Below are 18,665 nucleotides of genomic sequence, written 5' to 3' on the forward strand. Positions count from 1 at the left end.
GGACCCTGACTCTCTTTGCCGGAAAAGCCCTTCTTTCATTTATTTTATTTGTGTTGGGGTAATCCATTGATGTATTAACTACTCTATCTTTGTTCTGTCTCCCATGAAAGATTCCAAAGAATGAAGTGAGGTTTTCCCCCCATCACCTGAGATTCTGGCTTCCTGGCCCTAGGGGTTTGTTAACAGCATTTAAGATACAGGACAAAAAAGTCACGCACAGAGAGAATCACTCTCCCCCAACCTAAGTTTTGTGTGGAGATGGGTTGTGTGGGAGGAGGGGAGAGTCAGTCTGGACTTGGGGTGGTCCTTCCCGGGAGAGCAGTGCTGGCAGGGGCCAGTGAGGGGTGGAAAACTGTCTCCCCTGTTAGGTAATGGTCCTGGTGGCTGGTTGGCTGCTCTGTGGTTTAGGAGGCCAATGCTTTGGCCTTGAGAACAGCCATGGGTGGATCTCTGCGGTCAAGTGTGTCTTGATGAATGAAATTAGATGAGAGTTGTGGAGAGTGGTCTTCTCTGTTCAAGGAGCAATGGTAGATGTGGAGATGCAGGACAGAGCCCGGGCCTCAGGGACCCAAGGGATGAGATGAGGGAGAAGGTACTTCAGTGCCTGACTGTTATTGATCCTGGACTCCTTGGCTACCATGGTGAGAAGAAACTTGGGGCCAAATGTAATGTACTTTAGAAGAATCTTCCCTGGTGGCTCAGACAGTAAAAGCATCTGCCTACAATGCAGGAGATCTGGGTTCAATTCCTGGGTCAGGAAGATCCCCTGGAGAAGGAAATGGCAACCCACTCCAGTACTCTTGCCTGGAAAACCCCATGGACGGAGAAGCCTGGTAGGCTACAATCCATGGGGTCACAAGGAGTCAGACACAACTGAGCAACTTCACTTTCACTTAGAAGAAGAAGGAATATGAGTGATGTGGAGGGAATCCTCTGCCCTGCTTGTTTAGCCTTCTGGATAAAAGTGCTTTTAGAGAAAAGGCGACTAAACATTTACAAACCACTGTACTGAATGACCTCTGAAGTTCTTTCTGGAGCAGACAGTCTATGATACCGGAGTTTTAATGGTGATTTATCACTGACTCAATGGACATGAGTTTGAGCAAATTCCAGGAGATGGTGAAGGACAGGGAAGCCTGGCATGCTGCAATTCATGGAGTCTCAAAAAGTCAGACACAACTTAGCGACTGAGCAACAACAATGGTTGTAAGTGTCTCAAACTGGGGGAAATCCTCTTACATCCTCCCCAGCTCTGTTCTACACCAGGCAGCACGTGGAAACTGCGTGGCAACTGTAGAGTTTCAGCCATGATTAGGGAGTCTAACAGGGTCCTCCTACAGATTTGGAACGCAGCGCACATGAGATTTTGGGAACAGCAGAGCCAAATATGTAGTTGGAGAGTCTGAATCCCGGCTGACTTGGACTAGTGCTGATCCTCTGATAACCAAAAATGCTCAGTGAATTCATACGTTCAACTTGCCAGGCTAGCTGAGCTCTCCAACTTGAAGGTGCAGCTCCTACAAAGGAAATGGGCCACTGGCTCCACTGGTGGGGGGGGGGTGGGGCTCAGGCTCAGGCGGGGTTCACGTGAGGTCATACCCACGACATAAATGTGTCTGTGACTTAGAGGTGTTTATGTGCCTGGTCACGGCAGTGGTCCCTCTCTGCACGTCACTGGCCAGCGGCGCACGAAGCTCTTCTCTAGGGCCTGCTTCACAGATGGGCCACCACCTCCTCTTCTCTTGGTCTTGTATCCAAGTCATAGGTAGTTTGCTTGTGCTCTAGGGCAGGTTTACCTGGGATTTATGAGGCTGAGGCTCCAGGCCCTGGGGGCTACTGGGAAATGAAGAGTGTTCTATGGGGAGAGGGTAATTTCTGTGGAAGAGACTTTGGGGGAAAGGTTCTGATTCTCTAAGATTCCAATAATAACTTGCCAGTATTTCTTATCTTATTCAAATTAAGTATACTCTTTCATACCTAATTTTGTATTAGTTATTCTGTGTCCTTTTTCTTGCAGAGGGCACAAAATCTGTTTAAGCTTCAGGTGTCATACAACCCACCCAGATCTGGTACTGCTTATGCTAACACTCGTGTTTGGGATATGTTCATGACCATCAGTGGCTAGACAGGAGCGTGTACAGATTGCCTGCACTTTCCATTGTGGGTGCTTCGCTCCAGCCTGTTCCCCCTCTGGAGTGACTTCTGCATCTTTATGGGGGCTCCAAAGCCCACATCTGAGTCAGCCACTCCAGATGTGGCCAGGTGTGGTTTCTCCCCTCCTCCAACAGTTCTGGACATTTTCTTTAAGAGTCCATTTAGTGTGTCCTCATGTACAACTTTATGGTATTTCTTTTGTTGTTTGTCTTGAATTGAAAATTGAGTACCAGATTATTATTAAACTTTTTGTGTTATTTTGTCATATCTCCCCAAATGAGAGTGCAAGCTCCTTAAAGACAGGGGGCCACCTTCACAAAAAAAACTGTGTTTTCCATAGAGCTTGACCCTGAGGAAAGGTCTCAATGCACATTTGTTAGTTTAAGTAATAATGCCTACAGCATTTTCAAAATTGACTGTCATTCAATGAAGAGAGGCAGAAGAGGTTGATATTTTCTCTGCTTTATATAATTGAAAAATTCAGCTGAGATATAGCTCGTGTATGAATGTTGTTCCAAGGTAAGACTGTCTTAAACCATTTCAAATAGATAGTTCCATCTTCTTTTTAAGTTTTTGCCAAAAAGTAGACATTTCCAGCAAGCCTCTATCCAGTTTTTCCTGTTTATCAGAGAACCTTTCCTTCTGGCTATGTTAAATGTCCTCTTTTCTGATTCAGAGTTTACTTGCATTTTCCTTACACCTCTGGAGAGGTCTTGTGTCAGCCCCCAGCTTAAAATCCTCCAATGAGTTGAAAGAAAACCAGCATGTACGTGACTTTCCATTTTGAGTGAGCCAGCCTGGCCTGCCCCCTCTGTTCTTGCTGCCTTCCTTTTCCTTCTCTCTGCTCTAGTCACATGGCCCTTCTTATGCTCCCTAGGACACGCCAAGAGCTTCCTGCCTCAGGGCCTTTTCACGTGCAGCCCCTCTGCCTGCTCGTCCTCCTATTCCTTATCCTTCAAGTCTCTGCCTAACTATCAAAGGGTCCTGCTTCAAATGACCTTTTTGATTACTCATCATGAAGACATCCCTGTTCTTCTAGACTCTGTCACAGCACTGTATTTTTTTCCTGCACAGAATTTTTCACAGTCTGAAATTATTTTGATTATTTGATCAGCTGTTTAGGATCTCTCTTTCCCAGGAGTAAGGTCTGCAAGGGCAAGGACCCTGTCTTTTTTTTTTTTTTAAAGCAAATTTTTATTTTATATTGGAGTACAGCTGGTTAACAATGTTGTGATAGTTTCAGGTGAGCAGCAAAGGGACTCAGCCACACATATGCATGTATCCATTCTCTCCCAAACTCCCCTCCCATCCAAGCTGCCACATAACACTGAGCTGAGTTCCTTGTGCTATCCAGTAGATCCTTGTTGGTTATCCACTGTAAATATAGTAGTGTGTACATGCTTCTTTTACTCGCTGTTGCATGATCCCCACCTCTACTTATCACATGGCAGGGATTCCATATATATTTGTCAGCTGGAGGAAAGAAGTATGCAATTTATCGATCTTGGGTAAAAGAGAACACAGGACCCGCCGCTGTGAGTTAGGTCATAAGAGGTTCAGCTGAGCCTGAGAAGCCACCTGATGACGGGCGCCCATCTTTGGATGAAAGCAGTCAGTTGGCATGTCTGGCAGGGCAGGGTCTCCTCCTCTCTCACTGCTCTGACCCCCGTCTAGACAGCATCCCAGGCCTTCCTCCCACTGTCTCCCTGGCCTCATCTAACGGTCTGAGAAGACCAGCAGGGAGCTGATGAGCACCAGGTGCTGCTTGTATGGCTGAAAAAAGTGCAGTTAGGGAGACCCCCTACTGCCCCTCACAGCCCCATCTTTTCATGAGGCCTCCAAGTGTGAGTGTTGCCACTTAGAGTCAGAATGGATTCAGTGGTTTGTCATCTCCAGGGAGGTGGGGATCACTCAGGCAGATGAGTCCAGATGAGATTTTAAAAGATGCTATTGTCTGGGGTGACAGAGAACAGCTCATTTTAGGGCCCAAGGTCTCGCTTGGAGCTGATGGATAAAAGAATGATTTAGTAGCTAGAGAAAGGGAAATCAGCTTCCGAGGCTTCCTCCAGCTGCTCAGCCATAATACCGTCCAAGAGCTGACCTTTAATGTGGGCGTGCGAGGCTATCCTGCTGGGACAGACTAGAAGAATCAAGCTAAGAGATGCTGATGGCAAATCTAAACTAGCCAAGGGTGGAACATCCAGGAAACATGGCCTGGTGGGGAGGGTGGCCAGAAAGCTGAAAAATAAAAAATAGCAATCAAATGTTTCAGTGGGACAAGTGAATGCAGAGGGCTTTGGTGGGGCACAGCAGAAGGACCAGCAGTGTCTGGGGAGGGGGATGGAAATATTACTCCCACCCCAGAGCAGGGTGGGCAATGATGCCTGGGGCTGCTACAGCAGGGTGGGTGTCACCCGACTTGGTGAGATATTTAGTGGTGCTTGGCAAAGCCCATTTCATGTAGACAGCCTAAGTCGAGCCTGTGAGGAATGAATCATCTCTGTTTCCCAGTAATGGAAACAGGCCCTGGGGATCCTGTAAGGGTTACCTGAGGCTCCTGGCTAGTGAGTGGCAGAAGCAGGATGGAAGTTGGCCTTCGGAGGCTGGAGTCAAGCTCTGGTCCTCTCTGCTAAGCCAGGGAGGTGTTTTGTGAGCTTGGGAGCCCCCACTGGAGGCCATGACCACCCTCCCTTGCTGGATCTTCCTCAGCTCCAATCAAATCAGATACCAAGAGCTTTCGAAGGGCCCAAGCCTGCCCTGAGGTGATCCTCCTCACCCTGAACTCAACACCCCAGGAGATCCAAATCTGTGGGATTTGGGGCAGAGGAAGGTGGCAGATTCTGCGACAAGCGTCCTGTCAGGCTCTGCCATCAGAGGGATGGAGAGCCTGTATTTTTGTCAGAATTGGCTGATCCCCCCAGAACTTCATTCAGGTTCCGGATGGCCCACTGACCTGACTTGGATGACATTTCCCTTTTCCCAGGGAGGTAGATTGCCTTCATGCTCCTATTCTTCGACTGCAAGAATGGCGTCTATTTTTCCCTCTCTTCATCCATTACCGTGCAACTTTGTGATTACTGTTTCCTTTACCACTAGCGCCACCTGGGAAGCCCCATTGAATACTATTGCCTTATGTCTTAACTCTGAGATTAGTCTTGTGACTTGCTTAGCCAGTAGAACAAGGCAGAAGTATAATTTCCAGCCTGGACCTCAAGAGATCTTGCATGTTAGGGCTTGCCCTCTTGCTCTCTCCCTGGGATGGACCCTCCTGGGCTTGCCTGCTGGTTGATGAGAAAAGAAAGATGAGAGATGAGCAGAGCAGAGCTGCGCTAGCAAAGGTGCCAGCCAAGCATGCAGAGAGAGTTCCCAGCAGATCTACAGATGCCTGGGGAACCGGCCTACACCAGCCACTCTGCACTGCCACGTGAGCCAGAGCTGTTGAGTTTTTGTGTGCCTCTAGGGTTTCGTAGCTCACAGACAGAGGTACTTGAAGAGCTAATAAAGTACCAGAACCTGAAAAACTACCTCAATATATTATGTAGAAAAAGAAAAACAGTAAGAAATTTGGTTGAACAGACCTCATCTCAGGTATGGACTTGTGGCTGTTGGGTTCCATCCCTTCATCTTGCAGATGAATAATCAGGAGTCCCAGAAAGGTGAAGCGACTTGTTCTGGATTCTATGGCTGTGTTGAGACTAGGAGTTCTATTTCCCAGGCCCAAGCTCTTTCAATCTCCTACCTACAGCCTATCTGCCTCCTTGTACAGCTCAGACAGGCACGCTGGGCTGGTGTGGGTCTGCGCTTGTGGGTGAAGGTCAAGGGTGGGGTGTGCTCCACACCCACACTCTTAACCTCTGAACTCTGCAGCCTCTCAGCCCCAGGGTCTGAGACTGAGTGAACAGCCTTAGAGTAGAAGCCCAGTCCCAGAGTGACCACTCAGTCTTCAGTGGTGGTCTCATGACTCCAAATGGCAGCTGGTTGCTGCTTTCAGCCACTAAGCCCCAGAGGTCACTTTTGAGCTCTGTCAGGGGCTTCCCAGGTGGTTCAGTGCTAAAGAATCCACCTGCCAATGCAGGAACAGCAGGAGACGTGGGTTCGATCCCTGGCAACTGAGCATGCACATAAATCATGATATTTGTATGTAATTTATCAGCGGTTCTCTTTAGAAATGAATCGTAACTTGGAATTAATAAACAAGGCTCTCTTTATTTAGGGTATTTTGGGGGGCTTCCCTGGTGGGTCAGCAGTTAAAGAATCCCGCTGCAATGCAGGAGACTCAAGAGACCTGGGTTCGATTTCTGGGTTGGGAAGATCCCCTGGAGAAGGAAATGGCAACCCACTCCAGTATTCTTGCCTGGGAAATCCCATGGACAGAGGAGCCTCGCTCCAGTTTATGGGGTCACAAAAGAGTCAGACATGACTTAAGAGACTAAACAATAGCAACATGCCTAATTGGTCCTGTGCCAGAAAACTGCTACGTGGCCTCAGGCAGTTGGATTACACCATGTGAGTGAAGTCGCTCAGTCGTATCCGACTCTTTGTGACTCCATGGACTGTGCCCACCAGGTTCCTCCATCCATGGAATTTTCCAGGCAAGAACCATTTGTCATTTCCTTAGGCACTGGTATTTCCCTGCCCTGGGAGGTTGAGAAACACTCCTTTCTATACCAGGCATGGTAAAGAGCAATTAACTGACTTGTGTCTCCCTGTGCTGCTGCAACCAAGCTCCTTCACATGTGGGAGTGGAACCTGATCAAAACTCGGACTGGGACCTGATCCCACTATCTCTGAGTAGGAGGAGACTTGGAATCCACTATCTTTTCACTGAAACCACTCATCTAGTGTCAGGACTTAAAGAAGCTCAGATTCTTTTGTCTCATCACAGAAAGGACTCAGCGTGAGGCAACATGGCAGGCAAAGAGTTGAGTTTATTAGCGTGGGACACTTGTGAGAGATAAAGGCAGACAGGTGAGAAGGCTCTGCCCTGATGACTAAGAGGACTTTATTTTTATAAGCAAAAGAAAAGTGGGGAGAGGGAGAAGACCACCTTCTTCCTTATTCTTTGGCAAACATCAAGGCTTACTTCATCAGTTCCTCCCCTTTGACTGTGTATAGTTTAACAGGGACTGACATGGTGCTATTTAAATCATACACATGTTAGTATAAGGATGGTACATGCATGCTAAGTTGATTCAGCTGTGACTTGCTAGGTGACTCTTACTCCTTGTGACCCTATGGACTATAGGCTGACAGGCTCCTCGGTCCACAGGATTCTCCAGGCAAGAATACTGGAGAATACTGCCATGCCCTCCTCTAGGGAATCTTCCCGACCAGGGATTGAACCAGTGTCTCTTATGTAGCCTATACCAAAATATAGTAATTCATCTCAAGTTTTGGTATAACATCCTCTTTCACCTAGTTTTTTTTCCCCTTTCACCTCTATTTCTTTCTTGGGTACATGCAGAAATACTACTCTTCAAGGACTTTTACCCCCTTGACTTCATGTAACAAGATTCAGACCCCATATCTATTGTCTTGTATTTTAACTATCAGGGTTTGTGGCTTGGGTGTGTCTGGTGCTTGGATGCACCTGGTCTTCCTTCAAGGTAGTGTTGATTGTTGCTAGGTTACTAGATTCTTTTCTTGAGTGGTCATTAACTTGCAGCAGTCTCCCAAACTCCCTTAAAATTCTCTTTTTGTCTTTAATCCCCTAGTGGGATTTTTGAACTGTTTAATTATCTTACTCTATCCCTCTCACTGCCAGCTTCACTACTTGCACATGTGTTCTCCCAGACGTGGGCCAGCCCTTGTTAGAAATCCAGGTGTGAGTTCACATGTGTGTATACATGTGTGCATGTGAATGAGGGATCTGAGACTGGAGTGTATATGATCAGGGATCTGTGAAGTTCTCCTTCTTTCTGGGTAGAGCACGATGGGTTTAATGATCCTTATGCTTTTCTATAATTCTTCTGTTCCAGGGTCTTCCCTGACCTTGTCTCTTGTTCATTCCTGTCCTACTGGATATCAGATCCGTGTTTGGGAGAATCAAGATTCCAGCCCAGTGATGGGAGTAGAGGCAGCTATGGGGCTCCGGGCAGCCAGAGTGAGAAAGAACAAGTCCTGCTGAGCCTTCTGCTTGGTTCCTACTTTCATTCAGGCTTCAGAAGAGGTCTCCGGGATTCCTGGGGTTGTTGATGGGTCAGGACAGACAGGCTGCCCTCAGGCTGATAAAAGGGGACATGGGGCCACCATCCAGTCCCCAACATAGTTTGCACTGTGATTTCCAGTCTGGCTACACATTAAGATCACCTAGGAGTTTTAGAAATACCCACATGCTCAGCCTTCACCTCTGACGATAGGATCAGAATCTTTCACGAGGGTGGTGAAGGCCCAAGCAAGGTGTTATAAAACTTGCTAGGTGACTTACATGCAGCCAGAATTGGAACATACTACTTCCAGAGCTGAATCCGTAAGAGCCCCCCGTGAGAACTTCAACCTAGTGCTGTTTAGGGGCATATGATGGTGAGGCGGTTCTCTGGGTTAAGACACCACCTGTGGTAGGCTGAATTATGGCCATCAAGATATCAGGTTCTAATCCTTGGAGCCCATAAATATTATCTTATTGTTTGTAGGTGTGACTAAATTAAGAATCTTAAAACGGAGGAATTTATCCTGGATTATTCAAGTCGGCTCTAGATGCAATTAGAGGGGTAGAGAAAAGTTGCACAGACATGGAGAAGAAATCAGTAGGAGATGGAGCAGAGAGAGATTTGAAGATGTTGGCCTTGAAGATTGGAGTGATGTGGATGTAAGTCAAGGGATGTTTGCACCCTCCAAAACCAGAAGAGGCAAGGAACGGGTTCTCTCTAGAGCCTCCACAGGGACAGCAGCCCTGCCAGCACTTTGACTTTGGCCCCATGAAGCTGATTTTTGTTTTCTGTCCTCCAGAATTGTGAGAGAATAAATGTATGTTGTTTTCAGCATTGCAGTTTATGGTAATTTGTTATAGTAGCCACAGGAAACTAACACACTGCCCCTCGGGGGAGACCTTTGGAGATGTCAGTGGTATTACTCTTCATGGGTAACATCCCAAGCCAAACACGGAACCTGTATGAATCCAACCTGTCAACCTACCAGCCAACTAGTATTGATGAGGGGACCAGCCCCATACTTGATACAGTAGCAGTTACCAAGCAGGATGGGTGGCAGCCTGGGGCACAGTCAGGACAGGGATTGAGCCAGAAGACTGAGTTAGCATCACTTGTGGTTTTCTACCTACTAGTCACAAGACAATCAGAGGACCTTTATATAAACCTGCTAAGACTTGGGTTCGATTCCTAGGTCAGGAAGATCCCCTGGAGAAGGAAATGGCAACCCACTCTAGTATTCTTGCCTGGAGAATTCCATGGACAGAGAAGCCTGGCGGGCTACAGTCTATGGGATTGCAAAGAGTCGGAGACGACTTAGCAACTAAACCACCACATGTAGCTATTAACATTTATTACCCTCTTAGGGAATTCTATTAGCTTCTCTCTTGTGTTGGAGCGCATTTTCTGGATCCTATCTGCATTTTGTCTTTGTTTATTATATTGTTTTGCTGTAACACATCTTCCAGTAGCTTTCTATGAAAGAGTACATGACAGGTAAAACTGTAGAAGTTTTGTATGTCTGACTTACAGTCTTGTTTCATATCCAATATTAATGAATTTGTAGCTTGGTTGAGTAGCAACTTAGAATAGCATTCTAAGTTGGTAAGCTTTTCCCTCTGAATTTTTAAGTCATTCCTCCATTGCCTTTCCAGGTTTCTATAGGTAAGTCCAATACTACTTTGAGTTTTTTCTTCATATGAGATCTGATTTTACCTCTGAAAAATTTTAGGATGATCTTTTCATTTGCTGTGTGCTTATGCTTTAACCATATGCCTTGGTGTGGGGCTTTTTTTCATATGTTCAGATAAGCGTGTAGTGAAAGAAAGTGAAAGTGAAAGTTACTCAGTCATGTCCGACTCTTTGTGACCCCATGGACTATACAGTCCATGGAATTCTCCAGGCCAGAATACTGGAATGGGTAGTCTTTCCCTTCTCCAGGAGATCTTCCCAATCCAGGGATTGAACCCAGGTCTCTTGCATTGCAGGCAGATTCTTTACCAGCTGAGCCACAAGGGAAGTTCAAAGCATGTGGTGGGCTCTTCTAATTTTGAAACTTAGGTTCTTCAGTTTGGGGAAAGTTTTTGTGGTTGCTGCTTTGTTTTTAGCAATTTGTTTTGGTTCTCTCTAGAAGTCCCCATTATTCAGATGTTGGACTTTCTGGAATGATCAAATGTTTTTTCTGGAAGACCTTCTCAATGTTAATTTCTAACTCTTCTATTGAAAATTTTATTTACTTGATTGTATTTTAATTTCCAGAATTCTCTCTTTTCCCTGAATCACTCTTTTCTTTCTAGTATTGTATTCATGTTTTGTGACTATAGTATTTTCTTTTTTCTATCTGAGGATTCAATTATAGTTTTTTGAAAGATGTTTTCTTCTACTTCTTGCAGTGTTTCTTTTACCTTTGAGTTCCTTTGTGTTTGTATATTTGTTCATGTTGGCCTTTCTCTGTCATGTTTAAGAATTTCTTAAAATGTATACCAGTTCTTGGCTAAATGCTCATATTTAGGAGAGAGGTATTCAATATATTTGGAACTCCCAAGAAGTTTGCTGACTTGTGGGCCTACCTCTAGCCAGTTTCATTGATGATCCCCAAATATCAGCATCTCTAGGTCTTTTCTAGTTCCCCTGTAAAGAAACCCTCTTATCTCTTTCTATAGAGTGTAAGACTGGCTGTTTAGAAGGGGCAGGGTCATAGTGGACTTGGAGAGGCATCTTTAGAGCAGGTCCGTCGTATCAGCTTCTGCGAGTGCTGTTAGTAGGCAGCTGTCAGTTGTCATCCCTGTCATGAAAGGTCTCAGCTGCAATAAGCCAGCTTGCTCAAGATTGTGTCCTTCCAAGAGTGGCCCACATCCAATGATTGATTACACCAACGATGTAAAGGCCTGGCTTTTTTGGCCCACTGTGGGACAGCTCTCCTGGGCCATTTCAGCTCATTTATTGTCTCACCATTTCCAAGGGCCAGGAATCTGGCATGCTTTCACTGGGTCCTCTGCTCAGGGTCTCCCCAGGCTGAGTCAAGGTTTCAGGTGAAACTGCTCTCTCTTTCCCAAGCTCACTGATGATTGGTAGAACTCAGTTCTTTGCAGCTTCTTGCTGGCTGCTAGCTTGTTGCTATTCTCAGCTCCCTGAGGCCAATATTCCCTGCCATGCGGCCCTGTCCACAATGTGGCTGTTTTGGAGGGCATCTCTGCTTCTTTGATCTCTGCTGACTTCCTCTGTCTCTGACCTCCAGACCCACTAAATGTTTTTCTAGTGGTCTGCTTTTATGAATCTTTCAAAAGCTATCATTTTAGCCTTCAGAGAAATGATGTGCAACTGTCTTTTCCCATTCATCTTTCATGCATTTACATAAAATGTCATTGATTGTATATAATTAGAATAATAAGTGTGATTGAAATTTGCAGTTTTGAGAACATAAAAATAGTGACCACACATCAGTCAGGAGTAGAAGAGGGCAAGGGAACCTGAGATGAACATAGTGGCGCTAAGTGCTGAGTATTAAATGGGGATCAGCAAGCTTTAGTTGATCTAGTGAATTCAGTAAGAGGAGATTGACTAAGAGAGCTATAACAACTAACACTGATGGAGGGTTTATTCTAGACCAAGCCCCATGTTAATCTCTGATTTCCTCTGTCTCTGACTTTTGAACCCCCTTTTAAAAGGATTCACCTGATCAAACCAGGCGCACCCATATCAGGGACAGGAATCTTGGGACCATCTTAGAATTCTGCCTACCACAGAGGACTTCAAGGTGGGGAGGGGCATGGTCTGTCCTGTGTCTTAGTAGGATCACACTGGTTCTGCATTAAGGATAGACTCAATAGAGAGGGGAGCATAAATGGACACAAGGCGACCAGTTATGAGGCCTGATGGGGTGTTGAGCTGGAGAGGCCTGAGAAGTGTTTGTTGAGACTGCTGCCTGGCCAGGAACTGCCGGAGTCCTAGCTGCGGATACTGGGCTTTCTTTTTCTTTTTTAATTTCACTATACCATGCTAGGCATGTGGAATCTTAGCTCCTCAACCAGGGATCAAACCTGTGACCCTTGCATTGGAAACACAGAGTCTTAACCACTGGACTGTCGGGGAAATTTGGAGATCCTGGGCTTTAAAGGGGCCATGGTAGTAGCATCCTGAGTTAGAGACAAGTGTAACTTTAGATTCTCCAAAGCACAAGGGCTCTGAAGCAGCTTCTGTCCCATCCTGCAGGAGGATTTGCCAGGAGTTTTTGGTTACCCGTGGCAGAAAGGCAGGGTGGAGGTGACAGCGCTGTGTCTGTGTTTGCTGAGGATATGGGGGCCAGGCTGGGCAGGTGACACACCTGAGATCCTGCGAGCTTAGGCCAGTGCCCCCATCCCTTCTTCATCCCAGCACCTCCTGTCACCCCTTCTTTCCCTGTCAACAAAGACATGTCACTGGCTCCCCCAGAAGGGAAGGCAGCAATGGCTCCGAGCCGGGGAAGGCAGCAGCAGTCTGAAAAGCACAACAGGGATATATTGTGAATATCCACTCATCTGTCTCTCAGACTTGTCAGTGCTCCCCGGGGCAGGTGGGGAGGAGGAGAGAGAGCATGCGTAGGCATATGGAGGCAGGGTGGGTGAGGGCTGATGTGGAACTCGAGGTGAAAACACCTAGCCCCATACCTCACACAGAGCAGGCCCAGAACCTGCTGATTGTTTACTGAGCACTGGCTCTGCGGACCCAGTGCTTAACACTCCATTTCTGTCTCACTGCTACTGCTAAGTCACTTCAGTCGTGTCCGACTCTGTGCAACCCCATAGATGGCAGCCCACCAGGCTCCCCCATCCCTGGGATTCTCCAGGCAAGAACACTGGAGTGGGGTGCCATTGCCTTCTCCGATTTCTGTCTCAAGGAGTTTACAATTTTGTCAAATGTGAATTTTGAAATAGCCTGTGTGCAACAAGCACACTTGTGTGCGTGTGTATGTACGTGTATGTGTGTGTGTGTGTGTAAGATCTCAAGTAAAAAATCTGAGGTGAGATCTTGACTCCAGCACTTACTTGCATGACATCATACAAATCATGGAACCCTCTGGGCCTGCCTTACCATCCTCTTTGTAAATGGGGGGATGGTACAAGTGCCTGCCTCAGAGAAGGGTCTCATCAATGACACGGATTTGTAAAGTGTTTAGAGCATTGCTTGGGATATAAGTATGTTGTATAAGTGCATGGCACATTGGAAGGACTGATGTTGAAGCTGAAACTCCAATACTTTGGCCACCTGATGCAAAGAGCTGACTCATTTGAAAAGACCCTGATGCTGGGAAAGATTGAGGGCAGGAGAAGGGGACGACAGAGGATGAGATGGTTGGATGGCATCACCGACTCAATGGACATGAGTTTGGGTAAACTCCGGGAGTTGGTGATGGACAGGGAGGCCTGGCGTGTTGCAGTTCATGAGGTCACAAAGAGCTGGACAGGATTGAGTGAAAGAACTGAAACTGATAAGGAGGTTGAGTGCCAAAGAATTGATGCATTAACTGTGGTGCTGGGAAAGACTCTTGAGAGTCTCTTGGACTGCTAGGAGATCAAGTCAGTCAATCCTAAAGAAAATCAACCTTGAATATTCACTGGAAGGACTGATGCTGAAGCTCCACTACTTTGACCACCTAATTCAAAGAACTGACTCATTGGAAAAGACCCTGATACTGGGTAAAATTGAGGGTGGGAGGAGAAGGGAATGACAGAGGATGAGATGGTTGGATGACATCACTGACTCAATGGACATGAGTTTGAGCAAACTCTGGGAGACACAGAAGGATAGGGAAGCCCGCAGTTCATAGGGTGGCAGAGTCAGAAATGATTTAGGGACAGCAGCAGAAAAGGCATGAAACTTGAAATCTCCAATGACATCTCCTCATCTTGTGAAGTTCTTTCTCAGTTCTGGAATCTTCTTGTACCTGATGTGAATGGAACTGAAGGGTTGATGACTCAGGGTCACACCTTTTGTGAACAAAGGAGAGAGGGGTCCCAGATGTTCCTAGGGGGACACCGGAGGTCAGTGGTCATCTACACATGGCCTCTGGTTCCACCCCAGACCACTACAGCCTAGTGTCTGGGGACAGGAACTGGGACTGAACTTCTGAAAGTTTCCTGGGAGGTTTTGGCACCTAACTAGCAATGGCACACACTGATAGTATTGACTTGTCTTTTCTGCCTGTGTTTAATTCTTACTTCTGTCTGTGGAAAGTGTGTGTGTGTGTGTGTGAGGTAATCGTTTGTCATCCACCTGCTCAGACAGAGTTATAGGAACACCAGGCTTGGATGTGAGGCTTTTGTATCAAAACTCATTCTATTGTTAGGTAGGTGAATAAAGCTTGTTACTGCTTCCAGTACTCTGTCAAGATGTAAAGAATTTTTCTGTTCTCTGCCCTCAGCTCCCTCCGTCTGCAGCAGGTATGTGGTCTGACGCCCTTTCTGACCATTGCCTGCATCCCTTTCTGAGTCAGGTAGAAAAGTCTGATGGCCAGCAGTCCTGACAATCACTGTTCTGGGAGGTCAGAGAGGGAAGCAGAAAGACGCAGCCTGAGCTCGGTGTGAGGAGAGCAGGAGAGCTTCTGAGAAGTGGAGGAAGAAAAGCCCCTCCTTGGAGCCTTCCAGCTCTCAGCGCTGCTAAGGGGATGGACAGTCAAGGTGAAGAATTTAGAACTGCATCTCTAGTGGGTTCTGTTCATCCCCTGCTACCCCCACCCCCAGAACTAGAACAGTTTGCTCGGAATGGTGCTGTCTGTCTTTCCGAGGCTCCCTGATTGTTTCGTTATGGCTAATGGGCTGACTTCTAGTTACATAACCTCCTCTCTGCTCGTTGAGGTCTCATTATTCCGCAGTGTGGTGTGTGCCAGGTCTGGGTTCCTGTGGAGTTACCTGAGATAAGCTGGAGCGTGCTGTTTCTCATCATTTCCACTCAGCAAGGGGATCAGGGAGAGAGCGCTGCACCCTCGCCAATTATCCTGGGTTCCTTTGGGGTTGGTGTGTAATCTTCCAAGCACAGTGGGGTGGAACGGGCCTCGCCCCCTCTGGTGGGTGCACTGGCCGAGGCAGCGTCTGTTCCTGACTTAGCAGGTCTTGAGTACATGAGTTTTTTTCCAAACCCAGGAGATTGTGAAGTACATTTGTATGTGGTTGAGTGGGGGGACTCCTGAATTCACCTGAGGTTTTCTCGCACACCAGTATACAAAAATAAGAATATAAAAGCAAAGAGACCTTCCTTCCAGGCCTGGTAACTGCTGTCTGAGGTCCTGTGTGAGCTCTGAACTAGGCAAGTCAGACCACCAGCACAAGAACCTTCAAATCCAGGTATGAAAGCCCTGACTCCCAGGACAGGGATAAGGCTGTGGCAGGGAGCAGAAGCTTCGATGAGACGCCAGGGGCTGGAGCCCTCTGAGACAGCGAGGGTGACAGGATGGCATGGGGTGGGACCGTGGGGGCTTTGGGGTCAGCAGAACTGGTCTGACTCTGTTCTGCTGCTTCCCAATCATGTGGTATCAAGTCACTGTATCAATTAGGGTCCAGTCAGGAAAATAGAACAACTCTTTATCTTTCAATGCATGCATGCTCAGTCATGTCTGACTCTTTGCAACCCTATGGACTGTAGCCTGCTGGGCTCCTCTGTCCATGGGATTCTCCAGACAAGAATACTGGAGTGAGTAGCTATTTCCTCCTCCAGGGGATCTTCCTGACCCAGGGATTGAACCTATGTCTCCTTCATCTTCATTGGCAGAAGAATCTGCCTAGATTCTTTACCAGTGAGGCACCTTGGGAAGCCCAATCTTTTAATAGGGGGTTTTGAGTTAAACAGGCAGTGGAAGAGCCAAAGAGATGAGCAGGGGCTAGGGAACAGGGGACCAGCACAGTGGGAAGCTGCCACCTCTGGGACTCAGGGAGGCAGTCATCTTATCAGAGTTCAGGAGCCAAGGGCATCCCCGGGAGCTGGGGCCACGGAGGCAGGGAATGTCATGGGGAGCTGGAATCACAGGGGAGGCGGAGCCATGGCTGGAGACGCCATTCACAGCAGAGAATGAGGAGAGATGCTCCCATTGGCTGAGCCTGCTTGAGGGCAAAGGAACCTGGGAAATGAGACTTCTGTGATACAGACCAGAGCCAGGCACAGGTCTAAGAACAAACATGCATAACTGGCACAGCCACCAATGTCTTAAATAAACCATGTCTAATATGATATTGCTTATCCCTAGGCTGAGGCTTGGAGCTGGACTGGCGGGTGGACACTGTCATCTGGGAGGGGAAGGAAACTCAGTGTCACCTGCTTAGGTACCTTCTATGGGCCCTGCACCTCAGTCCTCTGTGATGACCTCAACTGTGTTATCACAAAGTAAATGTGACCCTGTGTGCTTCCATTTCACTGCTCTGTTTCTTGCTTTTAGAAGCCACCAGCCTCTTCTTCCTTTTAAAAATGGTTGGTTAATTTTTACTTAATTTTGCCAGCCTTACGGTACCACGTACTTCTTTTAAGAAGACTTCTCAGGCAAGACCCAGGTCTGCCTGAGTGACTGCAGAGAAAGAAGTTTTAGGGAGAGTGGAAAGCTGGTATATGGGACATGGCTGAACGCGTGTATCAGACAAACCTGCTCTGCAGAGTCCCCTCCAGCTGGTGGTGAGAAACCTCGGCCATCCTCATCCCTTCCTCCTTCTTTCTTTCCACTCACTTTCCACCACACGTCCCTGGGTCCAGTGCTCAGTAGGAAAGAGATGGTCTCACTAAAGACAAGTTTGTTTAGTGGAGGTTGTGTTTCTGTGTGGACGGGGTTCAGGGAATCCACGCAGAATGGTGACCCATCCGGGACAAGTGAGACCTGGAGGCCGTCACCACCCACGGTGCCCGAAGCAGCCACAGTGCTGGAGCCCCGGAAGAGCTGGAGCTTGGAGAAGGGGTCAGGGGCTATGTAGTCTTAGAGAAATACAGTCGTTGCATTCCCAAACCGGCAAGACGTGGAGGGGGCAGAGAAATGAGGACCCATGCATTTCTCCCGGCTGCCCTTTCGTCTCCTGCCGGGCCTTGCATTGGCTGAACCAGAAATGGGAGGGCAGGATGCCAAGTGTAGTGGCCCGTGGAGGCCAGCCTCTGAGGTCAGAGCAACCAGAGAGGGTAGGGAAGGGATTTGGGGTGGAGGCACAAATCAAGAGTAATCAGCATAGACTACCCTCTTGGTCACCCGGCATCTATTCTTGTCCTTTATTTAGTGAAGTAACATATGTGTTTCTCCAACACAGGGGAAACCTCAAGTCCCATGAGCCCCTCTATCATCACAGAGTGATGTTGATACTGTAACACTCCAATCTCGACCCTAAACTGTCATATTGGTCCCTGCTCTTCATATAAAGAAGCAGCAAAAATGTTGGGGAAAGAAGCAACAAAAAGCTTTTCTTTTTCCACCACTCATTTTGTATTCCCCCCGACTCCCTGCCAGCACTTTGATTATTGGGGCACCTGGTGGATGATCCAAACCTTCATTTGTGCAGGATCCATGCTTTTAGTGGTCCCATCTTTACTGGGTTGTCATGGCTTCCCATAAACCCTTATTATTGGACATGAGAGCACTGAGAGATGTCCCAGGAAACCTTCTCGATTGCAGTCTTAGTCCCCTTTGCCCCCCTGTGTAGCAGCAACAAATTTCTCTTTGTTTTAGTTAAATTAATTCATTAATCATCCCCTTCTCTGACTGTCCACAAAGAACTCCAAGTGGCTGAATGTAGCTTGTAGTGTGTTCTCTGGTAGAAGACTTGCTCCAGTGCAGTATCTTAGTTTGGGTTCTTCCAACCTTGGGATAAGGACCTGGGTGCAGGTAGTTTGTTTGGGAGGTGATCTCAGAAAACACAGGTGCAAATGTGAGGAAATGAGTCATGGAAGGGAGAAGAGCCAAGAAAAGGTGAATTAATGATCAAATGACTGTGGATCACTGGGTTTGGTCCTGCCAGAGACTCTGAGAAATAGTGTAAACAGGACCCTCCAGAGTCCTCCTATCAGAGAACGTGGAGGCTGGGGCCATGACTACTGTTCCTTATTGGTAGGGAGTTTCAACCTTGACTTCTGTGTCTGTGGTGAAACAAGCTCCCACAATGCTGGAGAAGGCTCTTTGACAGAGGAGAGAGGCGTGCACTTGGCCCTTGTAGAGTGCTGGGACGTGCCTGCCGTGCTGTGGGGGAGACTCAGGGGCATGGCCTGAGCAGCCTGGCATCATCACTGAGCCCAAGGAAAGCAAACCCTCCCTAAAGGGCTTATTGGGCAATAAGAGGAGTCATTCTCACCTCTGTCCCTTGGTTCTGGGACCTGGGTTATCTGATTTAAGGGGGAAGAACACCACACACTGGCCCTGGAACCTCACCT

Source organism: Cervus elaphus, chromosome 14, assembly GCF_910594005.1.
Source record: "Cervus elaphus chromosome 14, mCerEla1.1, whole genome shotgun sequence".
NCBI classification, from domain to species: Eukaryota; Metazoa; Chordata; class Mammalia; order Artiodactyla; family Cervidae; genus Cervus; species Cervus elaphus.